Source organism: Stenella coeruleoalba (genome assembly GCF_951394435.1).
Source record: "Stenella coeruleoalba genome assembly, chromosome: 8".
In the NCBI taxonomy this organism is placed as follows: Eukaryota; Metazoa; Chordata; class Mammalia; order Artiodactyla; family Delphinidae; genus Stenella; species Stenella coeruleoalba.
Window position 1 is genome coordinate 15,381,072 of NC_137154.1, and position 26,943 is coordinate 15,408,014.

The window sequence follows — 26,943 nt, forward strand, 5'->3', positions numbered from 1 at the left end:
TTGCCAAGTGGGAGCCCAGCTTCGACACCTCCAGTGACCAGGGTAGGGGAGTTAAGGGGGAGATTCGGGCACAGCACGAAGCAAAGCCTCCAACAAAGCAAAAGACGGCCTGGCCACGAGCACCCCGTCACAAGCGGCATGGAAGCAACATCTGACTAAAGCCTTAGGGGGAATCCAAGAGCTACGTGGGGAGATGAGACTGAACACTCCTCCAGGCTCCAGGGTCCAAGACCTGGGTCTGAGAAATGCGGGGACAGCAGTGACTCAGAACCAGGGAAGTCTGGCCTCAGCAACTCCACCTGGGGCTTCCCCCAGGCCCAGAGGGGGAGAAAACAAGGGCTTCCCCTCCGTGCCCTCCCCCCACCCCCGCCCCGTGTCGGGAGATCCAGAGATCTGAGATCCTGAACCCAGGCCTGGCCCCAGGAACTGCTGGGGATGGTCCACATGAAGGAGAGCTTTGTTTCCTCTCTCCCTTCCCAGCGCAGCGCCTGACAACCACAGGCGCTTCGTAAACGGGCGCGGAGTGAAACGGCAAGAGAGGAAGGAGTCTCTCACCAAAGGAGGCCTGTTTTTCTTTCCTATCAGGGACCTGCTTGAGTCTCTCAGCCCCAAGCAGCTTATAGATAAATCATCGTTTCCCCAGAAGAACTCCAGCACAGCATCTGAGCGGGCAGCAGCGGGAACGGGACGCCGGCTGCATTCTTGTGAAATTGGAGAAGTGTTGAAACAGTCCTTTGGTAACTGATGTCCGCCAGCCGTGTTGCACAGGCAAGGGAGTTTCTCCACTCTCTGGCTCCCACATCCTCCGCTCAGGCTGGGTGTCTGAGGCAGCCTCGCTGGGCGGCGGGTGTTCAGAAAGGGGCAGTTCTTGTTCACTGTTCACAACAGTGAACACCTGGCCTCCCCCTGAACAGCATCGGCTCTGGACAGCCATTGGCATGTGTCATCCCTTTAATCCTCACGACCTGCCCAGAAGGTGAGGAAGGATTTCCTGTCCTGGGGAGCATGGGGTGGGGGGACAGCCTCAGAGAGATGAGGTAACTTGCCCGAGAAACATAGCTCGTTAGGCAGTGGTAACTCCCGAGGTCAAGATCTGTGAAGGGCTGCCTTCCGGGGAGCGGCCAAGGCTGTATAAAGGGGTCTCTGGGGATGGCTGGGATTCCATTGTCCAGGTAGGTGGTGAGCACCAAGGTCACTGCTCAAAGGAGCTCTGGTGTGTGGGCAAGGAGGCAGAGGCTGCTGGGCTGGTATCCCCCGATTCTCCGGGCAACCCCGCTGGCCTCTTGTCACTCACACAAACTGAAGCAGGCATAGGGCAAAGAAAAGCCCTTCAGTATCCTACAAGCAAACTAAAGCTCAGAGTGGTGAAGCAGCTTGCCCAAGGCCACATGGACCAGCAAGGACAGAACCCAGTCCTCCCGGCCCCTTAGGCCGCCTCCTCCTCTCCAGGAGGCAGCTGGGTGGGTTCAGACACTAAAACAGGAGCCAGGCAGCCCCATGACTGGCAGGTGGGTTGGCCAATCAGGGCAGGCCCAGAGACTACCTGGGAATCGCCTGAGGGAAGAGAAGGGGCTGAGAATCAGAGCCCGGGGTGCGTGGCTCCAGGGCCTCTTGGCCAAGATCCAGGATACAAAGTGTTTCTGTCCCGCAAGTGTTGACATTCCCCGCTCACAGAAACAGGGAGCAGGAGATGAACACGTTCTCCAGACTGGGCAGAAGCTGGGCGGTTCCACGAAGGGCTGGGAGTCAGCTCAGTCTGGGGACGTATCCAGGTTGCCCCGTGATGGGGTCTGGCATCAACCTCAGGGAACCCATAACCACCACCAAGCCCCGAGGAGACCCCAAAGTCGGATTCAGAGGGCCCGGGGTTACGCTCTAGCTCTGCCCGCCCACCCTGAGGCCTGAACCTCAGTTTCCTCATCCACAACAATAAGAATAAGGGTTGGTGTAGGGCAGGGATTAGCCAGGTGGGGCCTGTGGATCAAATCCAACCCACCGCCTCTATTCTGTACGGCTTGCAAGCTAAGAACAGATTTTTCATTTTTAAATAGATGGGAAAAAATAAAGACTATTTTGCAACACGGAAAATTAAAATAAATAAGTTCGTTGTATTGGCACCCAGCTGTATTGTCCGCAGCTGCTGTCACAGGCAACGGCAGCGTGGGCCGGTCATGACAAGAGGCCACTGCCCCGCAAAGCCTAAAACATTTACTGCCTGGCCCTGTATGGAAGAAGTTTGCAGGCCCCTGGGGCAGGGGATCAGATGGCACACACACAAGTGTCTGTAAAAGGTGGCAAGGATCAGGACTGCCATTAGCTCGGGATCTTGGGGGAGAACGAGCTGGGCGGCAGGAATCGAATAGACAAGGGTTCGAATTCTAGATCAGCCAACGCACAGCCACAGAGAAAGGACTCACAGGGCCTCATTTCCCAACTGAACCCCCTGTTATAAAGAAAAGTGAGATCAGCGCCTCGCACAGTCGGGGCTGGGTGAGCTGGAGCTGGGTAAGCGTCTTTATCGGCACTTGTGGAAGGAGTGAAGGGTGAGCGTTTCACTTGCTCATGAAACTAAACAAAGAGAGAGTCTCCCAATATTGTGCTTTACAGAAACACTAGAAGGTCTGCCCATGCTTTCCTGTGAGGATGTCTGGAAAGCCACAAAACAAGGGAACGAGATGCAAGTACATCTTATTTGGAAAATTCTGGAACAGGCATTGACAGCTCTGTGAGCAGTAGGAAGGAGGTGCTGATTTTATGTTATACTCTATAGCAGGTAAACTGACCATTTCTAAGCAACTCCAATTTAAATTGACCAAATATATAATTTTATGCCAAATCAGTTTATACAATGGAATTATTATGCTACTAATATTTTACTAACTCCTGCTCATCCTTTAATACAGACCTCAGACATCCACCTCCTCCAGGACACCTCCTGCTCCAGCCACCCTTGTGACCACCATCAGGGCCACACGCTCCCCACCAACACATATGCTGGTTAGGAGCCCTCCCCCTCTGCTTGCTTCCAATGGCACTGGATACTAGAGCAGTTCCTGCGATGGGCTCTGGCATCAAACTGCCTGGGTTTGAATGATGTTCTGTCACCTCCTAGCTGTGTGACCTTGGACAAGTGACTTAACCTCTCTGAATCCCAACTAACTCATCTGTGAGAAGAGGAAAATAAAACCTTTTTGGCAGATTTGCCCAGAGATTAAATTAGATAATGTGGGTAAAATGCCTGGCATGGAGCAGGTTTTCAATAAGTGGAGGTTACTATTATAACTCATGATGCTGTACAGTAATTTTCTACTTACTTGCCCGTCTCCCCCGTGGACTGTGATAGCTTGAGGGGAGAGACTATGTATTATTTACGAGGTCAAAGTAGGCTCCCAACAAATTTGCTGAATGAAAGACTAGATGCATGGATGGAGGAAGGGATGGAGGGAGAGGAGGGATGAGTACATGGATGAAGGGATAGATGGGGGATGGAGGGATGGGTGGATGGAAGGAGGGATGAGTGGAGGGATGGTTGGGTGGATAGATGGAGAGGTGAAGGGGAGGGGAAGGAACTTCCACATAGAACACCAAGACTTTCAAGTACTCAGTCACACAAAGGGAGTCTGAGCTCCACTGCCCCTAAATCAGCTGAGACTCTGTTTTCAGCCTTCTTCTGTCTTCCCCCAAGGGGTGGGGTGGGGGATGTGTAGGGTGAGCACCCTGAGCCACCTCTGCATGCCAGGACCCACAAGCAAGGCTCCCTCGCCTTCCCCGGAGCCCCTGGGGAAGATCCCCTTCTTTAAGAGAACCTCTTGTCTGTGTTGGGGCTCTGTGAGTCCACCCCTGCAGAGTAGGAGGTTGGTTTATCCTTCACTTGAGGTTGGGTGAGGAGCCCTCCAGCCTGACCCCAGAACCTGGGTGTCCCTGAATAGCCTTGGGGAAACCAAGTGGTGTGGTGGTGCAGCCCCTCAAGTCCAGAGGTTCGTGCTCGGCGCCTGCTCTGATGGGACGTGCTGTTTGAGACCCAGCACAGGTGACTGTCCCCGGACCTCCCCGCCCCCCGCCCCGGACCTGCCTCCTCAACGGTCAAACAACAGGCTGGGACCAGAGCAGCAGCATTTTCCACAGTAGTTCTTCCAAACACAAGTCCTAGAAGACACGCCCTTAAGAACAAGAGTCTTTGCTGTCACCAAGTTTGTGGAGCGCCAATTCTCCCCGAGTCACTGTACATTAGACACTTAGTGTCTCCAAGACACCTGGCAGTAAACACTGCTGACTTAAAGCCATCTTTCACTCAACAGCCTAACATCACGTGGAATACACATTAGGCCCCTGAGTGTCCCTTGGGGGCCAGGGCTCCTGGACTCTACGTGCTGCAGGATTCAAAGGAGGCGAGGAGATGCACGGCCCTTCGACCCACCAGCTGGCTCAGACCCAGCACCTGAGAGCCATGCTCGGGTCTCTTCCTCATTCCCCTCATCCCACAGCCCACAGGCGTCTCCTCCAATCCACCACCTCTCCTGGCCCCATGCCTCACCTCCCCCCTGGACCAGTGCTGCTCCCTGATTGGTCACAGGCTCCACTCCTGCCCTTGTCAAGCTGTTATGCACACTGCAGGGAGGGCTCTTTGAAAAATGCTAACTAGATCTTGTCACTCCCTTGCCTGCAACCCTCCAATGGCGATGTAGCTGACACTTTGCTATAAAATCCAGACTCTTATGTGGCCAGCGGGGCCCTGCCTGGTTGGCCCTGCCCCTCCTCGGTCCTCAGCACCTCCGTCCTCCCCATCCCACCTTCATCCCTAAGGCCGCTCTTTCTTATTGTTCTGTACACCAGGCCCCTGCCCACCTGAGCGCCTTTGCCCTCACGGTTCCTCTGCCAGGAGCATCTTCCCCCAAAGCCCCTGGCTGGCTCCTTCCCTTCCTATAAGTAGACTGAGCTACTCCTCCCAGAGGCCCTACCCGAACACCTGATCTATACAGCGGGCCTCAACTCCAGCTGCGCGTTAGAACCAAAATATGCCCATGCACAGCCGCCTGTCCTTGCCCTACGCAAGTCATCAGACTCGGGTATGGGGGCTTCCCTGAGAACTGTAAGGAACAGCGGCTTTGACACCTGAGCCTGTCACATGACCCTGCTCATTGCAGTCATCCTACTGGTCCACTGGGGTATCCGGAGCCCCCATGAGAATATGGTTCCTTCAGGGGAGGGGCTGCGTCTGTCTCACTTGCCCTGTACCCCAGAGCCTAGGACAGTGCCTAGCACGTAGTAACCCCTGGATGTGTATTTGCAGGAAGAAGGAACAGAAAGGGGAGTCTGGGGAGGTCAGGAAAGGTTTCTTAGAGGAGATAAGAAAAACCAACTTTGATCCTGCAACTGGAGGCTTTTGGGCCTTAAAAATGACATCATTGGCTTGTGGGGAGGGGTTGCTTCCTCCCAGGACTGGATTTTAATCTCCTTTGGGTCAGAAAAGCCCGATAGAAGCCGTGAACCCTCTCTCTATAAAGATGCATGAAGACAGGCAGGCGCACGCTTTCATCCAGTTTCAGGGGGCCACTAACCCCGGAAAGCCAGGACTTACTTTCCCCGTCTCCCAGTTGCTCTAGAGCAGTGGCCCCCAGTCTTGGCCATACATTAGAATTATCCGGAGAGCTCTAAAACGTGCTGGTGCCTGCCCCGCCAACCCCCTGCCCCAAGCCCCTGAGATCCTGCTTTAATTGGCCTGGGGTGCAGCCTGGGCATAGGGTTTTTTTTTTTTAAGCTTCCCAGGGGATTCTCATCTATGGAGACCCAGCATGGCCTGGTCCCTCTGCTCTGAGTGGGATGCAGGAAGGCCTGGGGTCCCTGGTGCAGCAGGTCCTGGCCGGGGAGAATCTCACATGAAGCTTCCTGGACCTCTGCTCCATCCTCCACTTCCTGAAGGCACATTCCCCGCATCCTTCATCAGAGAGCGATATCCACTGTGCAGAAGACTTTTGAGATCATTGCCTTTCTCAGAGGGGCCAGAGAAAGCAGGAGACCACAGATCACAGAGCAAAATCAGGGCTGCACACACAGTGGAGGACCTGCAGATTCCTGGTCCAGGCTTTTCTCTTTCCATCTGCTGTCCTGCCCCAGCTCACCAGGCCTTCCGTATAGAGATTGAAGGAGAACTGGACTCAGAGTCACACAGCAGCCCTTGGTTCCCACCCCTGGATCTGCTCCATACGGGCCACGTAACCTACAGAGCTGCCTCCTTATCAGTGAATGGGGAGACTAAACCCACCCACCCCTCACAGGTGTGAAGGTGAACTGTAATCAGGCTAGCACCTAGCAGGGCTCGATCCATGCTGGCCCCCTGGCCCCCTCCTCCCTCCCACTCTCCGCCTGAAGATGCCAAATCTGCCACATCTTTCCAGCTGTGTGGCTTTGGGCAATCGCTTCACCCCTCTGCCTCAACTTTCCCACTTGTGAAATGGACTTAATAATGGGCTATGGTGAGGCTTACATGAGTTAGTATCCATAAAATGCCTGGCACCCAGTAAGTGTCAAGTAAAAGCCACCAATGACGATGACGATGATGATTATCCGGAAGTTGTTGATTTCATGACCAACAGTCTGAAGCCCTCTGGGGGCCTAGATCCAGCCTCCAGATACGTGCCCAGCCTGGAGGCTTCTGTGCCAGAGAGTAACTACTGCTGCTCTCAGGCAGCGGGGTGGGGTGAAACAGGGCAGGGCTGGGCCCCCTAAGGAAGGAGGCCTCTGCCCTCCACAGGGTGGGGGGGCCTCTGTCCCTAAGCCTCCGGGCTGTGCCTCAGGGGCCTGCCTGACACCTGGACGTCCAGCCAGTTTGGTGAGTCAGACAACTGATCCCGTGGGAGCTCAGTCAGCTTGGATAGAAAGTGGAGTGAGAAAGCCTGGCCTGGCTGCTCTACTCTGGAAACCTGCCTGTCAGCAGACACTCCACCTGCAAGCTGATTCTTGGCCACCCAGCTCTGCAGTTCTCTGGACTTTGTCCCGATTGCCTGTGAAAAGAGACTGGTCACAGGTGGCTGTGTTTGTTTTCATGTGTGACAGGTGATGTGTTTCCTGAAACCCATGCTGACTCCAGGGGCTGGCTTTTTGACCTTCCTACTACCTTATTTTTCCATCTTGGGTCTTACCTTTTCCCCTTGTTGTTAAAACAGAAAAATAAAAATAAAAAGCTGTTACCCGGGACCTCCCTGGTGGCACAGTGGTTAGGAATCTGCCTGCCAATGCAGGGGCCACGGGTTCGAGCCCTGGTCCGGGAAGATCCCACATGCCGCGGAGCAACTAAGCCCGTACGCCACAACTACTAAGCCTGCTCTCTAGAGCCCGCAAGCTACAACTACTGAGCCTGCGTGCCACAACTACTGAAGCCTGTGCACCTAGAGCCCGTGCTCCGCAACAAGAGAAGCCACCGCAATGAGAAGCCCACGCACCACAACAAAGAGTAGCTCCTGCTCGCCGCAACTAGAGAAAGCCAGCGCGTGCAGCAATGAAAGACCCAACACAGCCAAACATAAATTAAAAAAAAAAAAAAAAAAACTCTTACCCTGGCAACCAGAAAATCAGGAGGCCATAAAGCACGATTAGGATCTCACATTTCCTTCAAGACTTAGGTTTGCATCCCAGCTCTGCTTCCTCCTGTGTGACCTTAAGCAAGGGAGTTACTGAACCTCTCTCTGAGGCCAACATCTCATCTCTAACATGGGGATACTAGCAGGACCCCCTGTCTCGTAGGGTTGTTGGGGGACTGAGATGGGGCAAATAAAGAGCTCTGGGGGCACTGTCAGCTGCTCACAACGCAAGTGAGCAAACGCCACCACCAACAACACCATGGGGTGGAAGAAACACATCCAGATCAGACGTCCCCAGGAATCGCAGGATTTTGGAGCCCAAGGCCTCCTGTTTGTCTTACAGAGGCTGAACCCAAGGAGCAATGGTCCCAGGAGCCGGTGTGACAGGCTCCTGTTCTCCTGAGGACCTTAACAGCCTGAAGCTGGGACTGACCCCTGACATTTGGGGGAAGGAGGCCAGGGGTAGCAGCGGAATGCAGGCCACCAGCCACCCTGGCCAGACCATGGCTGTAGAGTGACAGCACTTTTTCATTTGTATAATGCCATTCCCACTGTCTCTCGTTTAATCTCTGTAACAACCCCCTGAGATATTACTACCCCTATTCAGCAGATGAAGAAACTGAGACTCAGGTTCAGTGACTTGCCTAAGGTCACACAAGTAAGTGGCTAAGCCCTGATTGAACTTCAGGTCTGACCTGAGACAAGAGCTCCTTTCTCTTCACCTGCTGCCAAAGTGAATTAGGTCAATGGTGGAGCCTGCCCGCTCCACCCTGCCACACCTCAGTCTGCTTGCCTGACACCCCATCTTACCCCAGTTCTGAGGCCTGACTCTTGGCTTCCGTCAGGAAGGAAAAGATCGGCCCCACCAATCCTGGCCACACTGTTCCTTCACTGGCTGATGAGGCCAACAGATGTGGTCCTTCCTTGCTTTTCTCTGAAACCCAAGCAATGAGACCAGAGGGCTTTCAGCATGAAGAAGGGGCCACTCTGACAGAGGGTGCAGTTTTGGGGAGAGCAGACACTTTGAAACTTGCAGCTTCCCCACCTGGCCCAATGCAGCCAAAGGTTCAAGTTGAGGTTGAGCCATAGTCTCTGACCTCTCCCTCTCCATGGCTCCCCTTCCTATTTTTTGCAGGCTGCTTGGGCCCCATGCAAACCCTGCTCCCTCTCAACCCCGGGTTCTAAGGCTTGTACACTCAGATTCACAGTGCTAGAAAGGCCTTGGACATCACCTACTTCCGTCTCCACTTGTAAGATGAAGAGACTGAGGCCCAGAGAGGACCACGAATCCCCACCCTTCTGGGGAGTGCATTTGTACAGGGCAGGGAGGGGACTGGTTAGAGCCGTCAGTACTTCCCAACGTGCTTCACATCATGATACACGTAGAGAAGTACACATATTTGTTCAGCGCCCTGATGTGGACAGACAACACTGGGCCTGGTCTGAGGTGACCCACCCAGAGCTCTGTTCCCAGGGCTGAGGAGATAACCAGCCATTCGGGTACATCAGTTGGGAAGCCCTAAGTTAGACAGATATTTAGGACTATATGAGAGGCTGCCCAGGAGCCCCACAGTCTAGGGGCCCTAACGAGAAGACCCAGATTCCCAGGTGGGCTCTCAGGGGTCAACTACCTTCTGAGGACCCCTCCCCAGCCCCATGGTGGGAGGGAGAATAATGGACCAGTTCATAGTATGGACTTTGAATTGAGGGAGACCTACATTCTAATCCCATTTCACAGAGCTGTGTAATCCTTGGCAAGCTGCCTACCCCACCGAGCCTCAGTGCCTTTATCTGTAAAATAGGGATATCAAGGCTTGTCCAGGGAGATGGTGGAATCGGCTTGCCAAAGCCTAGAAAGTAAGCATGACAGAGGCAGGAGTCGCTGAGAAGAGGTCACGTTAGGCAAAGAGTCCCTTCCTTACGTGGCAGGAGGAGGGTAGGCATAGAGACTCTCCCTTGAGATGTGGGACACACAAAGATTCCTACAAACTGACCCTGGAAAGTTATTGTCACCCAAGAGCTTGAAATAGGTGTCAGGCAGAGGGAGGACTGATGAAATGAATGTTAATGAAAGCATCCCCATGTGAACGGCGCCTCACAGATCTTATCTTGTTTAACCGCACATCCCCCGCCATGTGGAGAGCATGGCTTCATCATCTCTGTTTTACAAGCTGGGCGTCTGGGGCTCAGGAAGGCGGTGGCGCTTGCTCCAGTCACATGGAGGACAGTGGCCGAGCTGAACTTTGTCCTCCAGACCCTCTGACTCTGGAGTCCAATGTCCTACCTGCTTTGTGATACTGCTCCTTACTGCCAAGCCTTCTCACATGGGGCCACCCAGCATCAAAGCCCATGGAATCAGAGTACCCAGGAGTGGGGCCAGGTGTCTGCAGGTGTAACAAGCACACAGGGGCTGTGGAACTCTTACCCTAGACCAGCCAGCTATGGCAGTGGTGGGTGCAGAGGGCCAGGCTGAACCACCAGGATGTGAGTGAACCCAGGCCTAACCCTCAGAGGCGACCTCAAGGGGGTCAGAACCGCTCATGGGTCAGAAGGCCTGAGGGGCTGCCCTCCCAGAGGGCTCCCAAGAGGCCATCTCTGCTCAGTTTCCATCCTGAATCAATGCAGTTCTTTGACCCCCCCCCCCCAACTCTGGCTGGGCCGGAGCTGGACACAGGAAGTGGATGGATGAAACCCATCCCTGCCCTCAGGGAGTGCTCAGTCTGGAGAAGGCAGAGACAGGAAACTAAGCAATTACACACCAGCATCATCTTAAAGCAGCACGGGGATTCTACCCAGCCTCCAGCTCTTCCTCTGTGGGACGGGATGGGCTCTTCAGAACACAGCCCTCAGTATTCGATAATAACAAAAGTCAATGTTTTTACAGTTACTATTTGCCAGAGATTGTGCTAAGCGCTTCACGTGGCTTACTTTGTCCTTGCAATGACCCTATGAGGTAAGTACTGCTTTTAACCCCATTTCACAGTTGAAGAAACTGAGACTCAGGGTGAAGGGACTTGCCCATACCACAGGGCTGGGAGTTGAACCCCAAAACCTGACCCAGAGCCCCTGAGCATTACTGTCATGCTGCACTGCCTGCAGAAATGAAGTTATAAATGATACGTAATTAAAATAACCTCACCAAGGCCCAACCTACGTTAACTGGGTTTCACAACACAGCCTCCAGACCCAGCCAACTGAAGACACTCTGGGAAGGCACTAGGCATCAGGGACCAGCTCACACACCCATCCCGGGGCCTGGCCAGCTGGGCACAGGTGGCTAACAAAGGGTTACCCTCTGGGTCAGGGCTGCGGAGACGGAGGCTGGGAGCTGGGTGTGGGGAGGCTGGGAGCTGGGTGTGGGCCCTCCGCAGGGTGGCAGGGTAATTAGGGAGAAGGAGGGGGGCTCTAATCAGGGACCTCACATGGCAGCAGTCACAGCACACACCCTCCAGATCCTGGGTTCAGGAAGGAAGAGATGGGGCCCCTGAGATGCCACCTCCTCCGAGCAGCCTTCCCAGAGCATCCTCCTGCACAGACGCTCATGGAGCACCATCTGGCAGCCCCAATCATCTTGGCATGAGTAGTTAGGGTGGGCATCGGACAGATGTGGGTTCAAACCCTGGCTCTGTCTACCCATCACTGTCACTTAACTTTTCTGAGCCTCAGTTCCCTCATCTGTAAAATGGGCTAATACTTCCTACTTCCCAAGCTGTACTTCTCAGCACCTTTCTAGGCTTAAGAGCTATTCTGGCTTTGGGGACATTTGATGAGAGAGAGACAGACAGAGAGGGAGGTGAGTGAGACACAGTAAAGGCAAAGTGCTGCACACACAGGTATACACAGGTACGTTTTCTCTCATAGGTCCTGGGGGAAAACACAGAAAAGATGGAGAGCGAGGAGGGCAAGGGCAGGTCTGTAACTCCAAGAATTTGGAGGTGCAGGGTAGGGGGTAGAGGGGGTCTTCCACCTGAGACCCAGCTAGAGGCCACTCGGCCAGGGGAGGAGGGGGCACCGCAGGGCCTCTGGGCCCTCCCCACTCTGTCCTTCAGTCCCTCCGCCTCCCCAGTCTCTTCCCCTCTGTACCTGTCCCTCTCTCTGCTGGTGGCTTCCTCCAGCCTTCCCCTCTGTCCGTCCCTCCCTGTTTCTGAGACCAGCTCTCAGGCCTCTCCCTCTCATATCCTGAGGGCCTCAGAGCACCCAGGGCACTCACTCCAGACACAGGGCCCAGACTCCAGCACAGCCAATCCTCCCCGTGGCGGGCACCTGGCTCCAGCAAGGGGTGGCCCGGGGGCCCCATTTCCACAGTCAGCTGCAGGGGTCCAGGCCCTCCGGGGCTGGGAGGAAGGGCTGCACCTCCCACATGGCAGGCAGAGCCCAAGCCCCAAGTTCCCAGGCAGGGCGGCGGCCGTTTAACCCACCCGGACACCTGGCAGTTGGGGCAGGAAAGCGGGTCACAGAGGAGACCAGCACAGCCTGTCAGGGATCCCTGTCCAGGGCTCCCTGGGCCTCTTGGGTCCTCAGGGATTGCTAAGGAGCGGGGCTGGGACGGCTCCAGCTCCCCTAGACTGGGCTCAGCCAGGGTGGCCTTGGGCCTCAACACCTGCTACACCTCCAGAGATGCTCTGGCTTCAGAGGCATGGGAGACTGAAGGGGGCATTGGCTGTGAGGCAGGTAAAAAGAGAGGCAGGGGAGAGTGAGAGAGGCAGAGGCAGAGATGAGGGAAGAGAGACAGAGAATGGCAGGCAGAGAAGGACAGACAGATCCCAGGTGAAGGGAGCCTCCCGTGCAGCCAGGGCTCCAGCACACAGACCTCAGGCCCTCTCTGGTCTCCACGGGAAGCCCCCGGGGGGGCCTGAAGCAAAAGCTCACCTGGCGCGCAGGCCTTGCTGGCCCAGGCAGGACCCCACCCTGGGAGCCAGCCCAGCTCTGCCCTGCAGCCCACCCGGGCTGTTCACCACCCTCCGCCCCCAGTCTCCAACAATGGCCCATCCCTTCCCCAGACCATTCTTCTTAGCCTTGGCCTCCCCCAGATTCTGGGAGCGCCAAGCGGTGCCTGGACAAACACACCCACCCCGTCACACACACACACACACCCACCCTGTCACACACACACACGCACATGCACACGCGCGCGCGCGCGCGACACCCCTCCGGAGACTCGTGAGCAGGCTGGGTCTTTATCACCAGAAAGGTGCTGGAGCCACTCCCAGGCCCTACGGGAGCTGAGACAGGGTGAGGGACTTGACCTCAGCCCACAGCGCCTAAGGCACAATGAGTACCCCGGTCCCACACAGCCCCATGGAATCCCCCCAACTCAAGCCCTGGGGAGGAAAGAACAAAGCCCAGCCAGGTCCTCACTATCTCATTCCTCTCCCTTAAACCTCAACTTCCCCCCCTCAGCAATGGGGACAGTCCCTACGCCAGCCCCAGAAGCAGGGATACTGCCCCTGCAACCCTGGAGACCTAGGACTCCGCCACCCTCGCCTCCTCTCAACCCACTTCCCACTCCCAACTCCAGGGGCGTGCCTACACTGAGGGCTGGGGGACGGGGCTGGGCAGAGAGGTCGTGAGTCCCCACTGCGGGCTGTGAAAAGTCCTTTCCCCTCTCTGGGATGACAGCAATTCACTCCTACCTTACAGGGAGGAGACAGGCTTGAGGAGTCAGAATGCTCCAGCACAACAAAGGGAACCATGGTGATTATTATCACCGTGAGAAGGTTCCAGGCCATAGAGAGGTAGGAGGGGTGTGTGCAGACAGACAGAAACGGAAAGGAAAGGGGCTTGGTCCTACTGGAAGGGGTCTGTGCCCCCGGTGAGCCCCAGGGGCCAGGGGTGGGGTTCTGAGAGTTCTCAGTGCAGGGACCTTGAGTCAGGCAGGCCTTCAGGCCTGGGCCGGCTCCCTGAGCTGCACAGGAAGAAACGAGTCCAGACGGATGGTGACCCCGTACGCCAGGCCCAGAGCCAAGAGCACAGCAGCCTGGTGAGCCTCCAGGTGGCCAGAGGGAAAGGGGGCTGTCTGTGTCGCAGCAGGAAAGCAGACATGGAAATGAACTGGGACTGGCCGGACTCCAGGCTCCTGCGAGGGAGCACGCAGCACTTCAGGTCACCTGGATTCCCACCCCCACTCCTCCAGCTCTCCCAGGAAGCCCTGTGTGACCCTGAGAACACAGGTCACAGGCGTATGCCCCCTCCACAGACCTGGAAACTGAGGCTCAGGAGGTACTGTGCCCAGGCTCACAACGTGAGGCTGGCAGAGCCTGTTTGGAGCTAATTCTGTCCCTCTGCCCAATCCTTCCCCTGTTATCTGCCTCGAATACCTCCCAGCTAGAGAAGATAGAGTTCAGGCCTGACACCAATGCCCAACCAGACACCCATCCCAGGGGACTGGGTGGGTGGAGGAGGAATGAAACCCAAGCTGACTGCAGGCAAGGGGAGGGAGCTGCGCTTCCCGAGCACCTGGAACCCACGAGACACCAGCGGCAGGTGTTTTGCATATTGCCTCTCACGCCAGCCTCACAGTGGTTGGTGAGGAAGACAGCTTTCTTATTTTTATAAAGAAGCCAGTGGTTAGAGAAGAGAAGTGGCTTGCTCGGGTGGGGCGGGGGGGAGGGGGGCCAAAGTATGAGTCACAGGTCTGAGGCTGACCCTGAGGGACTCAGCTGTCCCCAGCCCATGCAGACCCAGCGCCCTGAACCCTGCCAGCCTGGCAGACCCCCCAGGGCTTGGGCCCAATGGAACCACAGTCCCTGCTCTCATGGCCACCCTGGTGAGTTATCTAACCCTGTTAGCCAGTTTACTCATTGGACAGAACCCAAGACAGTTGAGTTGGCTTGGCCACAGGGAAGAAGGCGGCTAGAACTGGGTCTGGAGGGACAAGGAAGATGCAGATCAGGAGATAAGGGATGAGCTGAGGGCATTCAGGCTGAACCACAGGGCAGGGGCACTGAGGCCTGAGAGGCTGGAAAATTCTGTATCGTGTATCTGGAGGGCAGGCACAGTCCTCAGAGCAACCAGGAGCTGAGGTGGGAGGGGGACCGTGGCCAGACCCCCCTTCCCACCAGGGACCTCAAATGTCCAGGTCTGGGCAGGAACCGGTAACAGGGGCAGCCTGGACCACCCTATCTTCCTTCCCCAAGGTCTCTGGCCCAGAGTGAGGATCTCCGGTCAGCCTTTCCCGGGGTCCTGGGCCCCTGGCACCCAAGAGCCACCCCCCCAACTAAGAGCCCTGGGATCCACAATCCTGAGCTGAGAGTAGAGGAGCCCAGAGTTCTCCCTCCTTACTGAGGATGCCGCTTGGGGTGACGGACCAGCCTCAGGACGGGGAGCAAAGACAACACAGATTCAAGTCCTGGCTCTATCCCCTCCTCAGCTGTAGGATCCTGGGCAGCTCACTCACAGCCTCTGTCGTGATCTGTAAAATGGGCTCAGTAATAATACCCTCCCTGCCTATTTCATAAGGTGCTGGGAGGCTTGCAGGAGTAAGTACGTGAGAGAATGTCCACTGCTAAAAGCTATAAAGCATAAGGTATCATTCTGAGGTGAATGAAGTATGATTTGAACTGGGTCTCCTAGTGGCTGGGCCAGGGTCCTCCCACTGCAAGACCCTGAGTCCCAGGGGAGCCCTGCCCCTCGGGCTGACCCTCTTTGCATGGATGGTGGTGGAGCACAGCCTGAGTCCCCCACATCCCAGTTCCTTCCGTCCAGGATCTGCTGCCACTCCAGACCAGGGGGCCCAGTCTTGGAGTTTGGAACTGAAAGCCCAGCTCTGCCTCCTTCAGCTGTGACGTTGGGCAAGTTATTTCAGCCCTGGGAGACTCAGTTCCTTCATCTGTAAATGGGGGCTGATGATAACCTCTGCTGGGGGGAGGGTGCTGCTGGGAGGATGACCTGACATCACGGCTGCAAAGTGCCCAGGGCCGGGCCTGGCACACATCAGATGCTCAACAGGTGAGCGTTCTCTCCCCTCCCTCTGCTGTGCCCACCACACAGTGCCCAGGCTCAACCAGAGAAAGTTTCTAGCCTCCCGGAAAAGTGGCCCAGAACAATAACTGGGAACATGAACTGGCTGGAGAACACTAGATCTCGGAAGAAGATCACGTTGCTGAATGGTTAGTGGGGGTAAAACGTAGAGCAAGACCCTGGCTCAGAGATGATGGGGAACCTGCCTTCCCAGCCCCCTCACTTGGAGTCCCCCAGGGCAGGCACAGGGTTCAGGGAAGGCACCTCTGCTCCTGCATCACACCTGCATGAGGTAAGCCCAGAGAGTGTGTGTGTGTGTTGGGGGGGCGGGGGGCGGGTGGGGAATGAGATTCAGGAGGAGCAGGGAGAGGTGACGAGGCCAGGGGTCCTGTATTAGCGCTCCTGCCGGCTTTCAGAGCATCCCTGGATCTATCAGATCGCCTGTCAGAGCCTCAGTTTTCCTTTCTGTAAAATGGGGATGGTGGTAATCATCTTATCCTCTTGCACATGGCTACTGGAGAGTGCATACTGGAGAAGGGGTGATGAAGTGGGGGTAGGGGGAAGGTGAGTTCAGATCTCACACAAGCCTTTATTAAACAAGGCAAGGTTCCTACGGGCAGCAGCCCCAGGAGCTGAAATTCACTACACAGCCTCCCCTGCCCCAATCCACTACTCCATTGGTTCTCAAAGTGTGGTCCCACACCCAGAGCAGCAGCATCTCCTGGGAACATGTTAGCAACACACATTCCTAGGCTGCGCCCCAGACCAATGGAACCAGAAACTCTGGGGGTATGATCTGTGCTTTAACAAACCCTCCAGGAGACTCTGAGGTATATCAGGGTTTGAGAACCACTGCGCCAGCCCATGACCCCCCCAGCCCTACTCCAGAGAAACCTCCTCCTACCGACTCATCTCACTTTCCCTGGCTCCCAGAAGGCTGTTGGGGAGGAAGGAGTCACCATGGAGAGAGGTCATTAAAGAGTAAAGATCCCATAATTAGTTAATGACACCGCAGGCTCCCGGAGAGGAGGAGGGTCCAAAGTCAGACTACAGTGGAGGAGGAACAGCTCCTCCACATCTGTCTTTCTCTTTCTGTCTGACTCCTGTGCACCCACACACGCCCCAAGAGCCTGCCCCCTTCCCTCCGTGAGCTTGCTAATCAGCACAGAGGGACGGACAGTGCCTCTCGCCCCAGGAGAGCTGGAGCGACATGTGCGGGTACACGCTGGTGCGTATCAGGGAAAGGGCTTTCTCCCAAGCATCTGGTCCTTGGACCTTGAGTTTAAAAACCATCTGACGAGACAGCCACTTCGAAGAGTTCAGTCTGTGAAGATCATTAAAGTTGAGAACAAAACAGACGTACGGACCAGCTGGTCACTATAGCAATGTGGGTACTAATGAAAAATTCTAAACAGCCTAAGTGTGCAACAGCAGGGGAATGCTTAACTGGGTCACGGCAGATCCACGTGGTATGATACTAGGGAGCCGGGAAACACGCTGTGGAAGAATATTGAATAACGTGGAAAAATCCTCCCTCTACAATGTCAACCTAAAAGTGGCAGCACAGGAAGTGGTTCATAGGGTATGATCCCAATCGTGTGTGTGTGTGTGTGTGTGTGTGTGTGTGTGTGTGTGTGTGTTTGTGTGAACACCAAACTGTTCACAGGACATCTCTGAGCGGTTATTTCCTCCTTTGCATCTGTTCTTCACCCTCCAACTTTTCCCACAAAACTATGTCTTCAATGGGCCTTTTTTTAAAGGGTCCATTGGTCCAGGTAGAGATGAAGCCTTTTTAAAAAAGTTGACAGAAATGGATCGGGATTGACATACACACACTACAATGTATAAAATAGATAGCTCGCAGGAACCTACTGTATTGCACAGGGAACAGTGCTCAACACTCTGTAATGACCAAAATGGGGAAAGAATCTAAAAAAGAGTGGGTATATGTATAACTGATTCACTAACACAACATTGTAAATCAACTATGCTCCAATAAAAATTAGCAAAATAAACAACAACAAAAAGTTGACAGAAATGTCTCTTTCTGGCCTGAGGGTGGGGCGGGGCGCTACAAGGGAGGTCTGGTTACCCTCCCCCACACCCAGAGAGCCTTCGTACTCCACATGGTCCCCAAGTGGTCCCCAAAGCATGATCAGGACCAACAAGTCAAGGGAGAGTGGGTTTGTTCAAATTCTACACAATATTTTTTAAGAGTCAGATATGCCCAGACATGAAAGGTAGTGAGCTCTCCAAGCCTTGAGGTGTGCGAGCAAAGGCTGAATGTTGTCCGTGGGATCGGACTGAGTAGGTAGGTTGACTCAATGAACTGTAATGCTGCTCACAAGACTACGACCTTGTGACTCTAGTCACGAGGCTCCATCTTTGCCCTCATGCTAAGTCAAAAGCACCCAGGTTGAGGCTGGGCTCAGACTGTCTTATAGAGGACCAGGCCCATAGAGGCCTAAGGCCCTCCTGACCCCCAGATCTCCAAACGGCCCTGGAAAGCTCCTTTACTCCAGACCGGGGACCTCGGTCTTTGGGGAGGAGGACTCTGTCATTTCCTCAAAGGGGTGGAAGGCGCAGCGTTCGTTCATCACTATCACCCTCATCAACCTCTGGTTTGTATGGAAGGAGTTTTACGTGCTGGGCCCACCACTAAGCATGTTACCCAGAGCCATTATCTCATTTAATCCTCACCGAAACTGGTGAGAGAGGGGATCAGAGGGGCATTTGAGAGCCCCTGAATGACACAGCCTCCTGCCGCAGTTAGTCCTCTGCTGTGAGTTCAGAGAGGTCAAAGCGTCAGGGAGGTGACTTGCCTACGTGACCGTCAGTGACCCAGGGCCTAGCTAGCCACCCACTCATTTGCGGTGGGATCTCAGACAAATCTGTCATCCCCCAGCCCCACTGAGTTTCTATTTCCTTTATAAATGAGGACGTCTCATCATGTCCCGTTGCAACAACATTCTAATGTTCCATATCCTAAGACAGTGGGTGGGAGAGTAATTTTCCAACTTCAGTAGTAGAATTACTCATTGCTACCATTATTGTTAGCAACGTCAAATTAACATTGAGTGTTTGCCTACCAGGCATCGCTGGAAGCGCCTTGTACTTATGAGGAGGAACACATATTTCTCTCTCCACTGGTTTCCCTGAGGAGGGACCTCTACAGGGAGAACACCTCTGGCCTCGCTCCACCCACTTCTTCACTTCAGGCCAGGACCCCAGCAGTGGGTTATCTGATTGGTTCATCTGGGAGACGTACTGGGCACGCTCGGCGGCTGCCCGCAGGCAGCGTCCATTCCGGGCTGCTCCTCTGCATAATACCAGCCCCTGCAGGGAGGCTGGCCCCTGTTCAGAGTTGCCTGTGACCGGACCGGAACTCTGCCAGTTCCAGGGCAGACGGTTAGCCAGTCCTCTGGGGACTGGATCTAAAGCCACGTTCTCGGGGCTTCCTTTGGAGCTCCATCTTTGTCGACTGTTCTTTTCACTTGGTTCCAAATTCAGAAGAAGAGGGCTTCCCTCGCAACTTAAACAATTGTGAAGCTCCTTTAACCCTCACAGCACCGCTCTGAGTTATGTATTATTATTATCCCCATTTTACGCGTGAAGAAAGCAAGCCCGTCGGCGTCAAGGACTGTTGAAAAGCTTTCTAAACACCAGGCGGCACTTGGGGTGTGTCCACCACAATGGAACTAGGATTATGATCCCATTCAGAATCTGACTCTTGTCTCCCTCCAAAGACACTCCCTCAGTCTTCTGAGGCTTGACAAATTGACATTCACTTCAAACCAACACCCGACCCCCTTTTGAAATAAATATGATTTGTTGACAACAACAAGAACTTCAATATGATCCCACGTTCGTATAATGCATTTTTGTTTAAATATTTATAGTACGTTTTTTGATAGCTTTATTGTATAAGTGTGTTCTTTCTTTCTTTCTAGAGCATAAAAATAATATGGGCTTACTGCAGAAGATTCAGAAAATGGGGAAAAGTAAAAAAAAAAAGTCTGTAATATGATCTAGATAATCCCATTATGTGTATACTTAAATGTTTCACCTACTTTTTAGCCTTGTTGAGTGCCATTGTGGGGGGCTGCCCTGTCGTTCTGTGTCTGCAGTACCTCTGTGACAGTGTGGACACCTGCCCACCTACTGTGGCTGTCTCAGGGCAGGAGAACAGGCTGGGCACCCAGAAGTCCTTTCCCTGAATAAAACCCTGCAGCTCCGCACTGTGATATCACATGTGTCTGTCTCACAATAGCCAAGTGCAGCAAATGCAGGATAATAGAGTTTTGCAGCCCAAAAAGGGCTGCAACTTGCCCAAGGTCACATGGCAAGTAAAGGATGAGCTGGGATCAGAACCCAGGGCTCCAAATTCCCAGACTCAAGCCATTCACCAAAGACTGCCCCCAAAGACTTAAATCCTGCTTCCTATTAATAACAGCAACGCTATCCAAAACATCTGGTCCATATAAAGCACTATGTGCCAGGCACATCTCACAAATGCTTCACGTACGCTGATTCGTATCATTTTCAAACAACCCTATGAAGTAAGTGTTATAACCAACTCCATGTTAGATGCTGAAACTGATGTACACAGGGGTTAAGACACTTGCCTAAGGTCTCACCCAGCAGGTAAAGAGCAGAGGCAGAAATGAGCATCCCTGGGCACTTTGATTCCAGAGTCCACGACATTGCCTATGGTTCATCCTCCACTCTCCTGGGCCAGGGCCAGCTGGACCCCAGGCAGGCTTCTGGAGCATTTCTGCCTGAGGAGTAAGCAAACTGGCCTAGGAGGTCACTCCCCTGGAGCAGCTCACTCTGCAACGTCACAGCAGAGCCAGGAGCCGAACCCAGGCTTCCTAATGCCCAGCTTCCGGCACTTCGTCCACTTTTCTGCATGGGTCCTATGAGCCTAGGTCCAGAATCTTCAGGAACTCCCACCCCAGATCACCTCTTGACACAGAAGGGAAAGTCAGGGGTGGGGCCCAAAGAAAGGCAGAAGCTCCCACTTCCAGGAAAGAAGCCAGAGGAGAGAGTGGCGGGGCCCCCCAGAGCTGCCCACCTGGTGGTCTCCAGGGATAATGTCAGGGGTGGGCCTTCTGGAGGGCATCCTCCCATCCCCCAGCCCTGCGCCCACGCCTCACGGGGCAGGAACACCTTCCACAAATAACTGCTGACTTGAACGTGCCTTTTCTGGCTGAGTCGGGCTTCACTAAGGGCCAGAGTGGCTCCCACAAGGCTGGGGCTGGAGGAAGTTGGGCTCTTCCCCTCTCAGGAGGGGAAAGGCTGGGCCTCATGAGGGAAGCCAGAGCCCGGGCTGAAGAAATCCCAGGCCAGCCACACCATTCCCACCTCCCTGGACCCCGGTTGCAGGCACGGGACGGGCAGGCCTGAAGGGCAAGGCAGGGGCATCTAGACCCTGCTTCCCAGCTCCGCCTTTGCCAAAAGGAGCCACCGAGGATCTGGCTCTGAACTGGGTCCTACTGGGCCACCCTGAGGAGAATCACTTATTCATTCAACCAACATTTCCTGCGTGCCCGCTGTGGGCCAGGCCTTGTACCAGGAGTCAGGACACAGAGATGGATGGGGCAGTCCCTGGCTGGGAGGGTTCACAGAGATACTCCATACGCCACCAAACAGCAGCAAAGAGGCAAGTTCTCAGTGTAGGCAAGCGCAGAGGAAAGAGGGGAAGGGAAAGGAGGGGGTTTGGAGAAAGTCTGCCACTGACGTTCAGACCTACTTCCCCTCAGGAAGCTCAGAGTCACGGTGGGGAGACCCAGCCACCCCCAGGAAGAGCACCACGCAGGTGGAAATGACTGGTGTCCTGGAGCACGTACACACACGCTGGAGAGGCACAGAGGGCCCATACGGAAGGCTGGTGCTCTGGGGAATGTCTCTGGGGGCCTGAGAAGCAGCCTAGTATAAGCCTTGAAGACTGGCCAGGTGAAGAAAACAAGGGCAGCAGCAGCTCTCATTCATGGAGGATACACCATGTGTAGGTAGAAAATTGCAAAGCGCTTCACATGCACTTTTTTTTTTTTTTTTTTTTTTGCAGTACGCGGGCCTCTCACTGTTGTGCCCTCTCCCGTTGCAGAGCACAGGCTCCGGATGCGCAGGCTCAGCGGCCATGGCTCATGGGCCCAGCCGCTCCGCAGCATGTGGGATCTTCCTGGACCGGGGCACGAACCCGTGTCTCCTGCATCGGCAGGCGGACTCTCAACCACTGTGCCACCAGGGAAGCCCCAACACATGCACTTTTTTGTTTTACCCTCACGTCACCCTATGAAGTAGTTACCATCATTATCCCCAATTTAGAGATTCAGAAACTGAGGCTCAGAAAGGGTCAAGTAGCTAGGAATGGTCAGGGCCAAGATTTTGCTCCAAGTCCAACTCTTCACCACCATGCTGTACCATCTCCCTAATCTGCGGACAGGCAGAAGGTAGACAAGGGTGCTTCAGGTGGGGGGCAGGCAAGGTTAGGAGGTGGAATTGTCCAGTTCCACTTTGTATTGAGACCCTGTGTGTGTGTGTGTGTGTGTGTGTGTGTGTGTGTGTGTGTGTGTGTGTGTGTGGTGTGTGTGCACTCACATGTGCCCTACTTTACAAACGACAGAGTCCAGGTTACAGAATCCCCTGAGAGCCAAGTAAAGAATAGGCCATTAGCAGAGGAGGGAAGGAAAGCCCAGAGAGGAGAAGGAACTCATGAAAGGTCACACAGCCTGTAAACAGAAGAGCTGGAACTAACTCTAAGAACCAGAAGACAGGCCTCTTCCCTCACCTCAGCTGCGTCTCCATGTCAGCACAGAGTGAATCAGCTGCTGACAGGAAAACCACAGTGTAGGGGGAACCCCAGGGGTGAGTCAGGAACCAGACAGCCCCCAGACACCAGCGGGGCCGTCACAGAGGCCCTGGGCCTGTGGCTGGCCTCCTCACAGGCAGCATCAGGGGCCGAAGGGAAGAGGGAAGCAAGTGTAGCATGGAGCTCGGCCAATGTTTACCTCCAGGCTTCCCTCCCGGCCCCTCAGATCCAGGCTTAGAGGAGGGGAAGCCGGTGGGCAGGGCAGTTCCTGCTGAGATTAAACCGGACCCCCAACCCTGGCCCCGGCCTGTCGCACACAGGGGCCCAGGCTCTTCCCTCCCGCCCGCCTCTCACACAGCCAACTCCTGACTGTTTGATTCTTCCGTGAAATCATAACCGCCCCCTGAGTTTCCCGTGGGGTGGAGGAAGTGGGTTTAAAGAATTGGAGCAGGGGGTCAAAGCTGAGCCCAAACCAGGGGGTGTCCGCTGGCCCCAGATGCTCGAAATCGAAAGGAAGGCTCGGGGCTTGGGGCTGCTCTGCCCTGGGCCAGGAGGCGCTGTCTGGTCCTCAGGGTGAACAGGGGCTGCATCCCCAGGGTTGGAGGGTAAGAGAAGGGGGTGAGGCGCTTCCAGGAAGTGGTTCAAAAGTCTGAGGCCATAGAGAGAGGGGACTGCCCCACATTGCAGAAACTTCAGAGGAGCCCTGGAGGAACCCAAAATCCACCCCCCTGCCGCATGTGGGAACTTTGTGATCCCGCTGGCTAACCTCTCACCCTGGCCTTCCCTGGGCTGGGACTGAGAGGGAAGAGCTGCAGGTACCTCTTTCCAGCCGCCCTGCTCTCCCGCCCCCCCAGCCCCTGCTGACTGGCTCAAGTTCCCTTCACTTGGCCCAGAGGCCTCCCCTTCATGGGCAAACACAGAGCCTTCTTGGGCGGCTCCCTCTCTATCACTCTGTAGCACTTGTCACCCTCCCCAGTGCCTTTACCCACCCAATCCAGCCACCTTCTCGAGCACCCGCTATGCACCAGGGTCTAGGCTCCATGGGGGATCGAAAGAAACAAAGGGCACCCACTGGGACACTTGCTCCCCCTCCCCTCCAACAGTGTCTTTCCTATCCCCCAGCTGCAGACATCCCCAAAGCCCCCCAGGCCCCTGCTTCTCCATCATCACAGCCATCGGTTCGTTATCCCTTGACCACTGGGTCCTGCACCCCAGAGCATCTGGCAAGACTGTCTTTCCATAAGTGCCACCCTGACTATGTCACTCCCCTGCTCAGAAACCTTCAGCGGCCCTCACTTTCTACAAATCAAATCCAAGCATCTCACCGTGGCATTCAAGGTCCTCTACAAGTTGATCCAACCGACCATTCCCCCTTTGCATCCCTGCACAGTCCCAGCTCTTCAGCCAGACTGATCAATCTAGCAGTTTCCTAAAAATCCCCGGAACCCTCTGGTTCCCTTTCCCATCGGATCTGAACCCTGGTCTTGGTGGTTGTAAAAGTACCGAGCTGTGCTCATAGTGTCTGCTATATAGTATGTGGGCTACTTTCAAACAAGGTTGAAAAAAAAAAAAATCCCCTGAACACACTGACCTCCTTGCCTTCCCCTCGGCAACCTCCTCTTCCCAAAACACTATATTTGCTGTGGCTACTGAAACCTTTGCAATCTTTAGGGCCCACCCAAAACTCCACTTCCTCCATGAAGCTTTCCTAAAGATCCCTCTGACCCTTCATCTATCTCCTATCACAGTCCCCTTGTCTAAGTTCCTCACCACATGGTAAGCAACTAAGGATGGGGTCAGTGTGTCATCGTCCGTCATTCATCACATGGGGTGGAGGGGTGGTAGGAGGACTTTCCAGTAGATGTTTACTAAGCACTGTTTGAAATGAACATCTCCTCCCTGCCCCCCTCACAGGCAACACCTACTGACCCCTCTCCCTCCCCACCAGACCAAACTCTAATCTTAAGCCACTCAAATGCTTGGAGAGGGGAGTCTGGGGCCCCAAGTTGATCCAAGCCCAACCAGGACTTGGGATCCCAGGCAGAAAGTCCTGTTCAAGTCTCACTACCTCCCTTTCTCCCGTGTCTCACCTGCCCTGAGCACCACCCTCCCATACATACACAAGCTGTTTCCTCCACATAGCACAGCCCTCAGTCAAACACTGTCCCACAGTGTTTTCCAGCTGGTTCCACAGTGTAGGGCTCATCTCCCCAGGAGATGCAGGGAGCCAGCCACCTTCAGTGCCCAGCCCTGATCAAACAGATACAAGGTGCCCACACTGGCCCTCACCTCCACCCTGAGCCAAGCATGCAATGGAAGAGCTGGATTCTGGCCACCAGACCAGTACAAACCCATGAGACCTCATCTGGCCTTGAGCTCTGGGTGTGAGTTATCCTCTCCAGCAGAGGCATGGTGGGGATGGGGACCTCACTGTCAGCAACTCAAAATGAGGGCAGAACCCAGAGGCTAGTTCACCTCTGTATCACCTAGCTCCATCTAATATATAGTAGGTGCTAAGTAAACATTTGGAGGTTTATTTAACGGGACACCTAACAACTGCAAGCAATATTACTGAAAACTCAGCTACTCTTTGGTCCAGATGACACATTCCCCAACCCCAAAACGGACAAAGTGATGCTGGTGGCAGGTGGCAAGTTTTGACTCTCACAAGGTCAAGAGGAGCTGCAGCCAGCCCTCCAAAAACAGTCTCATTCCCAGGCAGGAAGCCAGTCTATCACCTGCCCATCCACATCAGAGCAGCTGTCATACAATGAGGCCTCACTGGGTGCCTGGCGCCTTGCTAAGCACTATATACACATTATTCTATTAAGTCCTCACTACTACCGTTGAGTACCATCACTACCCCCATTTAACAGATGAGGAAACTGAAGTTTGAAGGGGGAGTGGAATCCAAATTTGGTCCCAAGTCCTTGACCACTGAACTAGGCTGCCCAACTACTATGGCCTGGCACAGAGCACCTACCGCCACCAGGGACAGAAACCTCCAGCCCAAGGAAGGGACCCTGGGCATGCAGCAAGAGCCCCGGCTCTGGGCTTGACTCTGGGCCCAATGTTTGCGGGGTTTTCCCTTGTCTTCCCCACTCACCCGGATAAGAACTTGTCCCCTAGTTTCCGCCAGGGGCCTCCCAAGCCAGCTCACTTGGAAAAGCCCTGGGAGGGGGACAAATGCCCTGCTGAGTTTCCCACCCCAAGTCTTACTAGGCTCTCAGAGCTGGGGGGAAGGGGAGGCTGAAACCTCCCTGACTTGGGCACCCCCCACCCCCGGCTCTGCCCCCGGTTCCCAGGCCTGTGGGTTCAAGTCCCATGCGAGGAACTAGTGTGACCTTTAAAGCAATTCGCTTCACGCTCGCAGAGAGTTCACTTTGCTCAGTGTCACTCTGCAGGGAGACAAACTGTAGTCTGGGCAACGCAATCCGAATACCTGTTGAGTCCGCTCTCACCTGCCAGCCTCACCTTCCGGGGTTTCAGTAAGAAAGGGCAGTAAGAACACGGAGTCCACCTAGTCCAACCTCCTCCTTTTACTGGAACCCGAGAGGTCCTGGGCAAGGTCGGGGGACGCGCCCGGGCTCACACAGCTGGAGCACGGAGGAGCCGGAGAACTGGGGGTCAGAACTTGGGAACTTAATTAAGCTCCTTCTCACCCACCAGCTGCCTTCTTGGCCCGACCTGTCACTTGTTGCGAGAAAACTGCCCGAGCGGCCTCTGGAAGTGGGGACGAAAACTAACTTTGCTCGTGGTTGCCGGCAGGCCTCCCCCGACCCCCTTCTCACCTGCTGGCTCTGCTTTTTGCTCCGCGCTGCAAGCCTGGCGTCGCCCGCTCGCGCCCCAGTCAGCGTCCGACTGCGCAGCCCTGGGTTCAGTAGCTCGATCGTCCCCCTCCCGGCAGTCTTCGGGGAACGCAGAGGCTTCGGCCAGGCCCCGCCCTCCGGAGGCCACGCCCCAGACACACCCCCTCGGCCTCCGGACTTGGGCCCGCCAGCCCCGCCCCAAGACCCTGCAGGAATGTTGACTGGCTTCCAGCCGGATCGGGCTCTGTCCGCTACGGCCTCCCTGCTCTAACCGGCCAGCCCCGGCCCGGGTCCTGCGGGGGATGGAGCTACGCCCCTCGCCCCGCCCCGCTACGACCCAACTTCACCCTGTGGATGGGGCCCTCCCTGGGCCTGCCTCCTCGGCCGGGTCTTCTGCGCCCCTCCAGGCCCCGGGCCCTGCCCGGATAAAGCCTCGTCTGGGTGGGCATGAGCCTCATTCCTGCCGGGTGGGAAACCTCACTCCCAGCGCTTCCTAATGGTCCCGCCCCTCCTCGGCCTCCCTCAGCCTTCCCACGCTCCTCCCAGGCCGCTGGCCACTTCCCTAGGCCCTCCCACCACCCCCGCCTCCGACTCCCTCTCCTCCGGGCTTATCCCCGCCCCCGGCCCTCCTAGCTTGAGGCCTCTCCCCAGGAACGCCCCTTCCTCGCTTCACCGCCTCCCTAATCTTGCCCTGCCCTACACTGGCAACCCTACCCGAGGCAGGCAGGCCTCCGGATCCCCACGCTGGCATTCCGGGGCGGGTGTATCCGGGTGCAACCGGGGAACG

General features: G+C 55.3%; 1 protein-coding gene across 2 annotated transcripts in view; it reads right to left on the reverse strand.

Moving 5' to 3' along the window:
• Window positions 1–26,471, reverse strand: part of CD82 (CD82 molecule) — a 51,685-nt gene extending 25,214 nt beyond the window's left edge. The window contains exon 1 of one of the 2 annotated variants that reach the window (XM_079929693.1): window positions 26,139–26,471. The gene's annotated coding sequence lies outside the window, so the exon portion shown is untranslated. The remainder of the gene's footprint in view (window positions 1–26,138) is intronic. The other variant, XM_079929692.1, reaches the window with a different exon arrangement.
• Between the last annotated feature and the right edge of the window lie 472 nt (window positions 26,472–26,943).